This window comes from Mus musculus, chromosome 12 (genome assembly GCF_000001635.26).
Source record: "Mus musculus strain C57BL/6J chromosome 12, GRCm38.p6 C57BL/6J".
NCBI lineage: Eukaryota > Metazoa > Chordata > Mammalia > Rodentia > Muridae > Mus > Mus musculus.
The window spans coordinates 35,011,506-35,027,118 of record NC_000078.6 but is presented as its reverse complement, the minus strand read 5'-3'; the positions used below and the strand labels follow the sequence as shown (position 1 = coordinate 35,027,118).

Sequence of the window (15,613 nt, the reverse complement as noted above, 5' to 3'; positions counted from 1 at the left end):
AGAATAAGTCCTGTAGGTGTATGGGCACAGCAAGGTGAAGGAATTGGTCCCTTAGCATTCCTTACAGTACTCAAATCTTCCTTGTAGGCACTTGTGATAGGTTTGCTAACTAGCATGCTATTGGTTCAGCTCTTAAAGGGGAAAGTTAAATCCGGAGAAACACAGTTTGGAACAGTGCTATGTAAGTCACTGATTTTATCAGATGCTCACTCACTTGTAATTGTCTTCTACAAAATACCTTACGGTGACACAAGTATTGTCCTAAACAATGAAGTGTAAAACTGAGCTTAAGGCTGTAGTTGTCAACAGGTCTCACATGCTCACAAAGACAGAAGCTGTAAGCTTGGGGCCTGTGTGGGTCTATGCCAGGTCCTCTGCATACATGTTATGACTGTTAATTTAATGTTTCTGTGGGACTCCTAACAGTGAGAGCAGCTGTATCTCTGACTCTTTTGCCTGCCTTTGGGACTCTTTTCCTCTTATAGGGTTACTTTGTCCCCAGGCTCAATAGGAAGGCGTTTGCCTTGTCTTACTCTATCTTGTTTTGTCCTGTTTGACTGTCATCTCTTAGAGACCAGCTCTTTTCTGAAGAGGAAATGTATCTGAGGGTTTGGATCTGGGGGAGGGGTAAGTAAGGGGGGTGACTAGGAAGGGTGGTGGAAGGAAAATCGGTGGTTGGGGTATAAAAACAAATGTTAAAAAGCAAATGTTAAAAAACAAACACAGAAACCCTGAGTTTGTTACCAGCTATTCTTTTGTGACATGCAGATGGAGTTTGAGTGAACAATCCACAGATCTCCGTGGTAACTCATTACCCAAGGCTTTATGAGTACCAAGGCGTCTGTGAAACACATCATTCATGCCTAGATAACCCAGCAAAGAGTTAGAATGCTGTCACCTTTGTACTGTAGCAGAGAAAAGTATGAGCAAATGACACGCAATTTGCTAGGCTTAGTACAGTTTCCCAAGCATAGGGAAATAATCAACAAAAAGGGAAGTATGGCCAGGCATAGAGGAACATGCCTTTAACCCCTTCACTGGGTGGTGAGAGTTGAGAGAATGTCTCTGTGAGTGCAAAGCCAGTTGGTCTACATAGCCTGTTCCAGGCCCTTGCTTTCCGAAGTGGCTCATGGAGATGTGGGGTTCAACTCTCTAACACAAGGATTACAACTCTATACCATCAAGCCTGGCTTTGTTTTATGTGAGTGCTAGTAATCAAACTCAGGTTCTCACACTTGGGTAGTAAAGCACTTTTCCAAGGGAGCTACCCCTTTACCCCAGTAAATTTATAATTTTACTTAGATATAATAATTTAAACTAATGTAGACAGTGACTATTCATGAAAGCCAGTTTGGAATTGTTTATAAAGCAGAAGATGATAGACTTATATGATGCAATTTATAGGACGAGCACATTGTGAATGAGCTGTAGAAACATTGAACTTCAGGTAGAGATGCTACTGATCACATACTTGCCACACCACAGGGATTGCATGAGCACCGTTGCTTTTGAGGGCTTTGCCCTCTGTTAAAATGAACTTCCAGACTGAAAGGCCTGTCTTTGTATGCAGAGGTCCTACACAAAATGTGATGTGATGAATATTTGTGCAGTTGGTTAACTTACTGTTGAACAACAAGGAACTGTTCTCAGGTGAAAATTTACCTTCGAATCACTTCTCAAGGTTTGTATAAAACACATACCCAATCCTCACTCCCAAGTCTACACACAAGACTAGACTTTAAAAGTTCTACAAATTGGGAAACATTTCCATAGTACAATGTATATAGATATGGATATGGATATAGATTGGATATAGAAGTAGATACAGATACAGATACAGGTACAGATACAGATACAGGTACAGATACAGGTAAAGTTACAGGTACAGGTACAGGTACAGGTACAGATACAGATACAGATACAGATGATACAGATGATACAGATGATACAGACACAGACACAGACACAGACACAGACACAGACACAGACACAGACACAGACACAGACACAGACACAGACACAGACACAGACACAGACACAGGTACAGGTACAGGTACAGGTACAGGTACAGGTACAGGTACAGGTACAGGTACAGGTACAGGTACAGATACAGATACAGATGATACAGATGATACAGATGATACAGACACAGACACAGACACAGACACAGACACAGACACAGACACAGACACAGACACAGACACAGACACAGACACAGACACAGGTACAGGTACAGGTACAGGTACAGGTACAGGTACAGGTACAGGTACAGGTACAGATACAGATACAGATGATACAGATACAGATGATACAGATACAGATACAGATGATACAGATACAGATGATACAGATACAGATGATAGATACAGATACAGATAGATACAGATACAGATACAATATAGATAAAAAGTCCTGGAAGCAATGTTGGCAATGCCAGGAACAAGGCAAGGGTGGCAATTAGCTTCATGGCTACTCAACTAGAATTGGAGTCTTTAGATAATTCAATCCAAACAGAGACAATAAAAAGTATAAGACTTGGAAAAGAGCAAAACTCTAGTTACAGATACTATGTTGGTAATTTAGACTACATAATGATGCTGAGGTTAGTAAAACTTTTAAAATGGATTAGAGATTAGAGTCACTTAAAATGGATAGTTTGCACCCATAGAAACAATAACCACTTAAGTTATGTAATTTAAGGGAAAAAAGTTAATGAGAACAGAAATGAAGTCTTTAGAGGTCTTAAGGGGGAAAATGTACTAAATTTCCTTAAGGAAATGCTTTGAAGCATTCTTATATTCTGAAAGTATACCTGAAAGAGTTGAAAGACATTCCTAGTTTATGGAAAGAAAAACTCAAAACACAATGGGCAAATTTCTTCAAAGCTAATATGTTTAAAATAATCTGAAATTATTATTGTTTGATAGAGACAGACTAATCATAAAGTTCATATAGAAAAATACAAATATTCCAAATAAAGACAATCTAATGAGTTGAGGCTAGCTTTATACGATATAATTATACCATAAAATTTCTATAATTAAAAAATGTGCAATGTGGATGCGTGAATAGAGAGACCAGTGGAACAGAATGTCAAATCCAGAAATAGGTCCAAGTACATATAGAATGTAGGAAATGAAAAACCATGCCAACTTAAATAAGTTGAAGAAATGATAGATTCTTTAGAAAAATATATTTAAAATGTAGAATTTTAGAAAAATGACAAATTTAGCCTCATACTTCATCCATACAAAAGAGAGATCCCTAGATACATCTGCTATCTGTGAAAAATGAAATCACACAGAAACTCAAGGAAAACTTGAGTAAGATTTATTTAAAACATGAATGTAAGTGAAGCTTTTCTAATAAGACTTCAGATTTCTAATAATTCACAGAAAATATTTTTCTTTGTGGTGCTTATTGCTGAAGCCTTGGTCTGTTCTCACCAGAACAAGAAAAGCCAGTAAAAGGTATCTAGGGTAATCCGTGAAGTCAACTACAGGACTGGCTAGTTAAGAGTGCCCAAAAGGACTGGGCAGAGCTGTCTACATGTGTGCAGCCTACTCCTGCCCTCATTTCGTTCAACTGGGACTCTGCCCTTGCATTCAGACCTCATCCTCCTCCAAAACTAGGGCATCTAGCATGTTATTCTTGTACTAAGAAACCTTGTGTAGCAGTTTCTAGAATCTTCCTGCAATCACATTGTGTCTTTGCCCTTATTTCCCCATACCATTAATTATTGACTAAGACCTGCTGTGCAATAGCCCAGAACCTGATTATCATCAAATTAGTTTCTTCAGGTATTTGTATATCTTTTTAGATACTACGCATATCCTGGGTTATATGAGCCTTTGTTTTGCTTGCCATCTCTATACTAACTGTACCATTGACTCTGTTCAAATGATAACTTCTGTTCAAATCAAGCCCAAGGGTTGTTTTGGGGTGTTGTTGTTGTTGTTTTTTTTTTTAAACCTTTCTCTCTGGTCTACTGGTCGTGCTTCCTCAGTCAGACTTAGGTAATTCTCTACCCTCAATGGCCCTTGCCCATGAAATACTGTCTTTCTTCTCTTCCTTAAGTAGTCCTTGTTGCTAGAATTAGATAGCTGGGCCCACTGTTTTCTAACCCTTGCCTTGTCTAAATTACCAAATTGCTTTTGATTGAACTGTGGTAGACAATATAATGTAGTTATATTATATTGTAGTTATATTTATTATATTATATTATATTATATGCATGCTAGTCAATTTTCTGATACTATAAGAAATACTTTTAATCATCAACCTTATGAAGAGAAAAGGTTTGTTTTAACTCACAGGATTGGATCTTCCAGTCTATGGGAAAAACCTTTTCCACAAATGTTTGGTTATCAAAAAGAAGCAAGAGAAGAAACTAGGGCCCCTTATTCCCTTTAGGGGCATATCACAGTGTCCTAAAACCTCCCAGTAGGCTTTATTTCTTAGGTTCGCACCGCGTTCTAATAGTGCTAAGCTGGGAAATATACATTGACTCTGTGGACCTTTGGGAGACATTCTAAATCCAAATTATAAGAGAAAGGGATAAAAGCAACGTTGAGGAAAATACACGCAAAAGCACTATTATTTAGGTAACATTTTCACAAAAGTGTTGTAGAGTTCACAGATCACACAGATGGTTTTGTAGAAGAATTGTCGAGGAAAAGAAATTCCCCAGTTATTTCAGCCTGCACCACCTTGTCTGTCTGCACCACTGAGCCACTGCTGACCTGCGAGGGCATTTACATGAAGAGTGTACTTTTGTTGCTTCTCTCGCTGCGGTGACGGAACTCCTGACAAAATCAATTTAAGGAAGATTTGTTTTGGCTCATGGTTGGAGGGCATCCAGGCCATCGCGGTGGAGAAGGCGTGGCGTAGGAGTGCCGAGCTGGCTGGTCACAGGATTTAGTCAGGAAGCAGAGAGAGGAGAGGATTAGCACTCAGCTTGATCTCTTCCTTGGTTTGGTCTGGATCATTAGTCCTCCAGATGGTCCCTCCCACTTTCAGGGTGGGTCTTTTTCACTTAATTGTCTCAGGAATGCCCTCACAGGAACTCCTAGAGGTGTCCCCTATGTGATTCCAGTCCAGACACCTTGACAATGAAGATACCATCACATTGAGCAATAAGTCTACACTACTTACTATCACACTATATTCTCTCTTGACTGATGTATGTATCATCTTTTCATCTTAAGCTGAAAATTATTTCTGAAGTCACTATGCTGTGCTAGGCATCAGTGCTAGGGAACATGGAGAGAAAAACAATCCGATTTTCCCCAATATTACAATAGGGCCCTTGTGTCTCAATTTGTTGTGAGATCCAGGAGTAATAAATGTGAGTAATAAACAAGAGAGCCCAAATGAGGGGGGGGGGGAATGGGGAATCAGCTTAAGGCAAGGCTTATAACATACAAGTACAAACTAGCTAGAAAAATCAGGGGCTGGGGAAGGCAGGTCAATTGGGCAGCCAGAACATGAAATGTGAAGTTCAGCTTCACGAAGCACGGGACGCTCTGATGACTCACCGATCTATAACAATACACAGATCAGTATTTTGATATGTTGTTTGTTGTAGCTGGGGCTAGGAGGCAGGAAGTCAGCTCAAAAACAAGCGAGCTCATGACGCAAGGCAACATTATCATTTAATTTCTCTGTGTCCTGTTTACCCACTCTTAAAGATGAAAGCGCTGACCTGCTTCACACAGATGCCATCCAAGGGATACTTAGAGTGCTCTGGAGACACCACGCCCTTAGCAGCAGCCCAACTTTCTCGTGAACCAGGCTGATGAAAGACAAGGTGGGTTTTTAAACCTTCAGGCTTGAACCAGTGTAGAGAGGAGCCTGTTTTTTCCTGAGATCGTGAAGGACTGTCTACTGGTGTGTCTTTAGTGCTCTCAGCCGAAAGGGGATGGAAAAGATTCCATGTCTCCGTGGGAAGAAGAGATGCTTCACAGATGACACAAAAATATTGAAAGCAAACAACACTGAAAGGAATACAGACAAGGATATCTTATTTCACTCTTTCAACTTGAAATGCCTATGGCAATGGTGGTGGCGGTATCTGGAAAGATCCATTAGGAAAGCAGAGTTGGGCTGGAGAGATGGCTCAGCTGTTAAGAGCAGTGTCTGCTCTTTCAAAGGTTCTGAGTTCAATTCCCAGCAACCACATGGTGGCTCACAACCATCATGGATCACAATAGGATCGAATGTCCTCTTCTGGTATACCTAAAACAGCTACAGTGTACTACTATAAATATTATAAATAAGTCTTTAAAAAAAAGAAATAAAGAAAAGCAGAGTTATGTACACTTCCTAAGTGGGCTTGTCCTATTATTTTTTTACATGCCATACTAGTCACATTTTAAAGATAATTTTAAAATTATAGTTTTATTTTTGATTATGTGTAAATAATATGCATGTAGGTCTGTGCCTATTAGTTCAGTACAGAAGAAGGCATCGGATCCCTTAGAGACTTAGACTGTGTAAGCCACCTGATAGCAGTAATAAAAAACAAACTCAGATTTTCTACAAGATCAGTACTCTCTTAACTGCTGACCCAGATCTCTAGCCTTCCTAGTCACATTCTTAATAGTCCGGTCATAGACACATCTGCAGGGCACCCATGAGAAGGGTACATGATGTTTATACAACATGTACCATGTGCCTATCACGAGGCTAGGCATTTACTTTTTATCATCTCATGGAATCTTCAAATTTATGACTCATGACATATCCATGTATATACATATGTGCTAATTGATTCCTTAATTGAAAGACAGCAGATTGTAAGTATATACTTTTCTTACATTTCCTTATGTATAGACTGGACAGTCATCTTATTGGTATGACTTCACAAAGACTAAAGATTTCATTTAAGCATGCGGTATTGACATAGAATTTACTTATCACCTGCTTCCGATAGAAAATAGCCTTTGTACTCTGCAGATTAACTTACTTTTCATAAGGCCTAGCAAAAAATTTAATCTGATGGTGAGTAGATGTTATCTAGAGTCAGGAATTATCAGAATGAGAAATTGGAAGAGATTAAACAGGGAAAAGGCGGGGCCCAGAGTTCAGCATCTTTATCAGTTCAAGTGGCAGTCAACCAAAGTTGTAATTGGGTTAGAAAAGACATAGTAATTGGCATAAAAGAAAAGGCAATCTTAGAAAAGGAAAAGATTCACCTTGCATTTGAATCGTGACACTGGTTAGAGGGAGAAAAGGGAACATGTGTGGCCAGGGACCACAGAACCACACAAGTTATAGAATCTGGGATTTAAATGGAATTCCAGCTTCATTTTTTCCCTTTTTCCCCCCCTTTTTTTCTTTGTGTGTAAAATCACATGCATATGTGTGGGGAACAACAACAAACAAAATCAACCTAAGATCACATTTCTCAGGAGCCATCCACCTTGAGTTTTAAGACAAGGTCTCCAATTTGTGGAGGCTGGCTGGCTAGCAAGTCCTGGGGATTTGCAAGGCAAGCACTTTACTGATGGCGTCTCCCCAGCCCTGAAATCCCAGATTCCCTAATCCACAGCCTTGCTGGCATCGCTCAGTTTTGCAGTGATGGAATAATCTGAGTGCTTGGTGCTTTGTTACTATCCCTGGTTGGGCTGGCTTTCCAGAATCCTTTTGGAGCACCCTTGAGCTAGGCTTGCTTATGGTTTTTTTATTTTTTATTTTGATTTTGTTTTGTTTTGTTTCGAGATTTATGGCTGAAAAGAAAAGTCGGCTGACTGCAGAGGCCTGGTAGCAGCATTGCCTGGTAAGTGGTCTGCTCTGGAGTAGTTGTGGAGTTCAGATTCCAACCTCACTGCTCGTTGACTGTGCTCTTTTGAGAATGACTCAACTCTGTGCACAGGTTCCTTTATTTGTAGGATAGGAATTATAACATCTTGCTCTGGGAACTTTTTTCTTCTAAGATGAAATGAGATAGAACTGTAAGTGTGTGGACTATTGCCTCTCCCACAGTAAGTATCTATGCCAGGCTGTACGATTTCATCATAAACGGCAGGAAACTGCTAGGCAAGCTGACTTAGTGAATGAGGCACAATAGTAAAGTACATGGAGTGAGCGAAGGCAGTGTAACCATGTAGAAATACCTAGGGGGAGACGGGTGCCAGTTTTGCCTGTTCTGCTGCGGTTTGAGGCAGTTGGAATACAGGAGTATTACAGATGGTGAAAACTATAGAAGGGGTAAACGTAGGAGAAACAAGGGCAACAGGAAGACATAGTGGGCCTTCTCCTCTGCTCTTTGGTCACGCCCACTTGACAAACCACAACAGGAATGGGAAGCAGCAGGGGGAGCAGCAGCCTCTCAGGACTCCCGGTAATTTTTTTTCTCTTTTTTTTTATTAGGTATTTTCCTCGTTTACATTTTCAATGCTATCCCAAAAGTCCCCCATACCCACCCCCCCACACTCCCCTACCCACCCACTCCCCCTTTTTGGCCCTGGCGTTCCCCTGTACTGGGGCATATAAAGTTTGCAAGTCCAATGGGCCTCTATTTGCAGTGATGGCCGACTAGGCCATCTTTTGATACATATGCAGCTAAAGACAAGAGCTCCCGGGTACTGGTTAGTTCATATTGTTGTTCCACCTATAGGGTTGCAGATCCCTTTAGCTCCTTGGGTACTTTCTCCAGCTCCTCCATTGGGGGCCCTGTGATCCATCCAATAGCTGACTGTGAGCATCCACTTCTGTGTTTGCTAGACCCCGGCATAGTCTCACAAGAGACAGCTCTATCTGGGTCCTTTCAGCAAAATCTTGCTAGTGTATGCAATGGTGTCAGCGTTTGGAAGCTGATTATGGGATGGGTCCCTGGATATGGCAATTACTAGATGGTCCATCCTTTCGTCACAGCTCCAAATTTTGTCTCTGTAACTCCTTCCATGGGTGTTTTGTTCCCAATTCTAAGAAGGGGCAAAGTGTCCACACTTTGGTCTTCGTTCTTCTTGAGTTTCATGTGTTTTGCAAATTGTATCTTATATCTTGGGTATCCTAAGTTTCTGGGCTAATATCCACTTATCAGTGAGTACATATTGTGCGAGTTCATTTGTGATTGGGTTACCTCACTCAGGATGATGCCCTCCAGGTCCATCCATTTGCTTAGGAATTTCATAAACTCATTCTTTTTAATAGCTGAGTAGTACTCCATTGTGTAAATGTATCACATTTTCTGTATCCATTCCTCTGTTGAGAGGCATCTGTGGGATTGCAAGCTTGTACAACCACTCTGGAAATCAGTCTGGCGGTTCCTCAGAAAATTGGACATAGTACTACCGGAGGATCCCGCAATACCTCTCCTGGGCATATATCCAGAAAATGTCCCAACCGTTAAGAAGGACACATGCTCCACTATGTTCATAGCAGCCTTATTTATAATAGACTCCCGGTAATTTTATACCCTCTAAAGAGTCCTCAGAATTCCAAGCAGGAACTACCTCTAGCTGGCAGAATCACACCCTTGCCAGAGCACCAGACGAAGCACAGATAGCTGCTGTGGATACTCTAGAGGAAGCAGCCTCATCTTCCACACCTGGGATTAAAGCAAAAACATATGCACATAACATAGATAAGGGCAAGGGAAAGACAGCATGTGTCCATGTGTCTTCTCAAATAGAGAATATAGATGTAAACATGTGATGTGAAAGCTACGTGGGTGGAGGCGTGGCATGCTACTGGGATTAAAGGAGGGGGAACCAGAGGCTGGGAGAAGGGAGACAAGCAAGGGTAAGGAGGGTGAATAAATGTAAGCTTATTACTCTATAAATCACTGCTGATTTACACATATGAAATTCTCATAATTAAGTCATTATTTTGTATTCTAATGAAAATAAAGAGGTGGGACCAGGTTGGGTATAATTCAGCTCCCAGGCCATTGGTTACTGATCAATGGAGATAATAATGGAGAGAGGGGAAAGGCTTGTTAGAGTTTTATGGGAGAGAATGAGCCTAATAAACTTGTGGGCGGAGGGCATGAGAATGAGGAAGTAGTCAGGTAGGAAAGAAATGGGCCATTACATGAGGCATAAAAAGTCAACAAGCCATTTCCCTCTCCCTCGCAGCCTTATAGATATCATTTAGGTGCATGGCCAGAGTAAAAGGTTACCCAGGTGGCAGACACACACACCTCAGGATTCTGTAATTCATGCAAGAGGAACTAGCTGACTTCCATAGTCTCAGCTCAGACACCTTATACCTAGAGAAAGGTGAGGCTGGACCCACCGGCCTGTGGGACGTTAAGACAAAGGAAGATATTTCCACTCTGTGATTAGGTAAATGTTTGGGGGTGGAAACAGCTGTTCACCATTTGTCACGCCATGTGTATTTTCTTCTGGTTCCTATGCTAATTTCAGGGGATCAACTAAGGGTGTGTTTTTAGAGAAACCTAGATAAGGGAGTGAGGTATCAGCTGTCCAGACCGTAGCACTTCATTAAAACTGCCCAGTTCATAGATTTGGACATCGATCCCATCACGCCCTGGAAGCCTCTGGTGTGCGAATGTAAGAAACAGCAAAAGCAATAACAGAGTGTGCTGAAAGTCTTCCAGAGATTTATACCATGAACCATTCCAACTAACTTGTCCTTTGGTGTAGTATCTTTATTTGCTAGTATTTAAACAATTCCCCAGAGATTATTGTTAAAAACAACCGATAAATCATAGCCTTTTGACTCTCATAGACCCATGCTCCTTTTAGTAGACCTTCAAACCTACAGAGACAGGATACAGATACAGGATAGACTGAGTGAAGGACTTCCAAGCATATGTTAAAAGTGAGACAGCTGAGCTGGAGACCCCTCAGGCTGATCCGCTGGCCTTGATACTTCATGTTGAGCCGAATTCCCATCTCAACTCTAGGTGGCAGTTTACTCCATGGTTTCTTAAGCTGTTTAAACAGGCAATAGATTCATTCACAGTTTTTTCCATGAATGCATAATTTTGTGTAAAAATTAGTTCCTGGCTCTTGGGATCTGTTAAAAATAGATCTGATTTTCAGAATAAAATCATGGCTCAAGGTACAGGTTTTCCATGTATCTTGCCATTCTTGATTGCATCGACTGAATAGGATAAAGCAGACAAGAACAGATAGAGATGAAGGTTTTAACTATCTTTTTTTAAAAGAATGTAATCCGCTTTAGCATGGCAATAGTTCTCTGTCAAAGTTGTGCTCCCATCATGCAGAAGAGAACGCATCCTGAATGATCCCTGTGAATATGTAATGTTCACCAAATCAAGGTTATGCGGGACTCTTAGTGCTCTGAGACTAGTTAGAGTATAGACTTAATTGAAGGAAAATTGTTCTACAAACAGACAAACCAAAATGAGGATTATGTATACCTGTGTTTCTTTGCATCTTTTTTTTTTTTAACCTACATAGTCAAAGTTAGAGTTTAGATAGATTCAAGAATGGTGCTACACCTTTCAAAACAACGCTTCCTCACAGCGCTTGCACCGAAACACACTGGCATGGGATGTACTGTTTTATTTTTATAAGGGACTTAAAAGTAGGATATGCAAGAAGATAGCTCTTTAGCACCTTTAGGAGAAAATGCAAGCAGGGCACACCAGGCTCCTGAGTGCGCCCAGAAATCAGAACACTGAATTCTGAAGTAGCACAAATAGCCTGTACCTGGCCCACAGGTGAGTCTGCACTCTCCACATCTCTGTTTATATGTTTGTCCACACAGAGACCCTGGTGGTATAAGCGTTCCCTGTCCAATACAAGGTAATACCATAGATTACCAACACAGTCTATAGGCTTCCATTCTATAAGTAGTTGTTTACATGAATAAAGCAGACACTGTTCCCTATAGCTGTCTCTGGACAGGTTTATCTCCATGCCCTTTACCAACCCATGGGCATTGCGGTCTGGTCCCAGGAGCCCCAGGAATGCCGGCAAAGCAGATACCACAAGAACTTTTCACTTCAGATTTCTTTCATTTTTAGTATCAGCAGAAGAAAAAAAAATGCATAAAGGATTTAAACTTTGCCTCAAAGATAGGATTTCTTTAAAAAGAAGCTAAAAATACAATCCTGTGTCTTTTTGAGTGAGAAACAAGATTATGTTTGTGCCCAGCGCCTGGTACATGGTATCCCGCAGTTCTCACTGCTCTGCATTTTATAAATGGTCCACCGAGAACCTCAAAGACCCTGGCTAATGTGTCAAATACCTAAGAAGCTGTTATTTGGAATTTGCTTGCTTGGGCTTGTCCTATTCCTACGCCCTCCTCTGTTTTTAGGAACACTAAGAATCTGTACATCAGAGGGCACCATCATTTAAATGAAGAGACATCCTACAGAATGAAAAAAAATCTTTATAAGCAAGACACCTGTTAGAGGATTTGTAGCTAGAATATACAAAAAACTGAGAAAACCCTACTCATCAATAAAACAAACAGCAAGTTGTCTAAACTTTCTGTTTAGTTCACTCGCAGAACTAAACAGAAAGTTCTCAAAAGATGAAACACAAATGACCAAGGAGCACTTTTGAAAATGTTCAACATTCTTATGCGTCACCCACCTTAGCTGGATGCTGTCATGGATGTAGAAAAGGGGAACATTTATTCGATGCTGGTGGGAGTGCAAACTGTTGTAGCCACTATGGAAATCAATGAGAAGATTTCTCCAAAAGCTGAAAATAGATCTATCTTGTGGTCAAGCTATACCGCTCTTGGGAATGCACACAAAAGACCCTTCACCCACGTCCACTGCTGCTTCATTCACTACAACTGTACTTTTGGGTACTTTATTGGGTTCTTTTCCCTACCACCCTTCTCCACTCTAGTCCCTTCCTTCACCCCAACACTAGGTAGGTGAGAAAGAAGGTTAGGGGGGAAGGAGGCATCAATCTTGTTAGAATACTTCCTGCTGATTAGTGTCCTGTTCCTTGGGGCAAGTCCAGTCTTCATTGTCAGGATACCCTCCTCCTTCTTCTCTGCTCTTTGGTCACGCCCACTTGACAAACCACAACAGGAATGAGAAGCAGCAGGGGGAACAGCAGCCTCTCAGGACTCTGGCATTTCTATACCCTCTAAAGAGTCCTCAGAATTCCAAGCAGGAACTACCTCCAGCTGGCAGAATCACACCCTTGCCAGAGCACCAGACAAAGCACAGATAGCCGCTGTGGATACTCTGAAGCAGCCTCATCTTCCACACCTGGGATTAAAACAAAAACATATGCACAAAACATAATGGGGCTTTTAAAAGAAACCACAATTCTCACTGCAATTCACAACATACAGGAGATGGAGATAGCCTAGATGTTCATCAATTGATGAATACATCAAGAAAATGTGGTACACTTACACAATGGAATATTATTCAGCTATTAAAATGGAATTATGAAAGTCACAGGCAAATTAATGGAGCTAAACAATGTCATTCTGAGTGAAGTAATCCAGACCCAGAAGGATGAACATTCTGTGTTTTTCTCTCATTTGTGGATATTGACTTCAGACCTGTGTTTTCCATTTGGAATATTCATAGAGGTCAAGAAGTTAGTAAGGGGCTCTGTATGTGGGACGTCTTAGGAAGAGAGAACACACTAGTACTAAATGTTAAAGAGGAATAATAGAACAGAAAGGGAGAATTTAGGTGGGGCCTGGAAGGACAGCAGAAAGTAGGAAATATGTCAATGGATAATTAACACTGAAGACATTCCTAAAAAGTCAAATGGAAACATATAACTGAAAAAGATTCCTAAAATATATACATACATATACAGAGAGCTTAGATGGAGTTACCCTAAAACAAGGCAACAATGTTCCTATTAGATAAGACAGACTGACAAATAACTAAGCCAGGGATTGGTTGCCTCTTTTGGAGTTGTTGGCCATTGAGAGTCTCTAGATTCCTCCAAAAATTATAGACCATGGTAGCCTATAGAGGCTATAATTATAGCCTCCAGAACTTGATGCTAAGACCCTAATGTTGAAGACACCATATACTTACATCACAGAACACAGAGAAATCAAGCTTGCTACCCACCTGGAAACTTCATATTGACTGGCTAGTTTTCATAATGTCGGAAGGTGCTCTACGTGTTACTAGAGGAGGAAACTAATCACCTAGCTGTGGAGCTTACAAACTACAACAATGACCTGCTTGGCAAGACATTCCCGCTGGTGCAACAGTGGCAAGAACATTGTGGGAATAATTCATGACTTACTGATTAGACCTTAAGCCCTCTTTACAAGATGAAACCTATCTCTGGTATCAATTTAAAGCCAACAACCTATGGCTAGACAAGTCCTAGGCCCTAGGGGAAAAGCTATTATTATTACTCTGCTAAATGGGCAGAGTGTCAAGCCAACTCCCAATGACTTATAGATCAATACATCTATAAAACCCCACCAGAAGAGATTTTATTTTGTTGTAAACGGCAATTAACACAGAGATTCACCACTGAGTCTCGTATCCTTTCTTTCAAAGGCTCAGGCATCATTTTGGAAGAGGGTTCAGGAACATTGTAAGAGCTGGAGACGCAGGATGGTTACAAGAAAAATGGTATGTTTTCTGGGCTCAGTAGGTCAATTGAATTTACGAAGTTATAGCAGTTCAGACAACTGACATAAGACCTACAAAAGTAAGCGTGAGGATGTGGCACCACTTTCCACCTCTAACCGAGGAGCTATTGGCATCTGATAGTTGCCAGGAGATGAAGACAAATTTTCTTTAAGGGTGGGACCCTGGTGGAAGACCACACAGTCCCAGAGGCATCTAGGCAACACCAACTGTGCTGGATGGGGGAAGAAGGCTAGAAAGCTGGGTGGGTAGGGAAGTAGGAGTGGATCGCAGCAGAGTTGGAGGAGGAGGGGAATATGAGAAAATTCATTGTACAAAAATCTCAAAGAACTAATTTAAAAACTGAGAAGACAACAAAATGAGGAATTAGACCACCACCCCACCCCAGGCAGAGCAACAGTGAGAAGGATTGTAGAACAGGACTTATGCACTAGGGTATGAAGTTTGGACAACTGGAGAAGACTGAAGTTCAGTGCTGAATGGCCAAGGAGAAAACCTAGAAACCATCTGAGGAAGCCTACAAAACAGCAGGCAGGCAGAGCACCGGAGGCGATGTACTAAGGAATACTTAGGAATTGGACCCAATTTTGTGGACATTTGGAGTTTTCAGCCTATCTTAGCTGTTGCCGGAGGCACACTGGCTCTGGATAGACAGCTCTCCTGGGATTCTTACGAGGACTTATTACACGCTGTCTTACGCATTCTTCTCTCCAACTCTTACGGGATCCTTCTAGCCCTTTCTGCTTCTCTTCCTCTTTAAGGATATCAGCTGTCTCTTAATACCTTCACTATTATCCAACTGTCCATCACCCTTGTTCTCTATGAAGGACCTCACAGTGAATGACAAGTCTCTCAGCAGCATCTTTAAAGGGACTTCCCTCATTCCTGACTGCAGACTCTCAACTCTGAGCCAATTTCACAATTTGTCTGTTGCTGTTTTTTTTCCTTCTTCTTCCAGTTAAAACCACAGCTGCAAACTATTTCCTGACTATATAGCATGAGCCCATTCCAAATGTAAACTTGCTAGTCTCTTTTGGCCTGTCAGTTACTGCTTTGTGTTTAATTTTTTTT

General features: G+C 41.1%; 1 long non-coding RNA gene across 1 annotated transcript in view; it reads left to right on the top strand.

Moving 5' to 3' along the window:
• The first annotated feature begins 5,550 nt into the window (after positions 1-5,550).
• Positions 5,551-15,613, top strand: part of Gm40385 — a 30,624-nt gene continuing 20,561 nt past the window's right edge. Inside the window, exons 1-2 of the long non-coding RNA XR_872675.1 lie at positions 5,551-5,809; positions 7,723-7,780. This is a non-coding gene — a long non-coding RNA (predicted gene, 40385). The remainder of the gene's footprint in view (positions 5,810-7,722; positions 7,781-15,613) is intronic.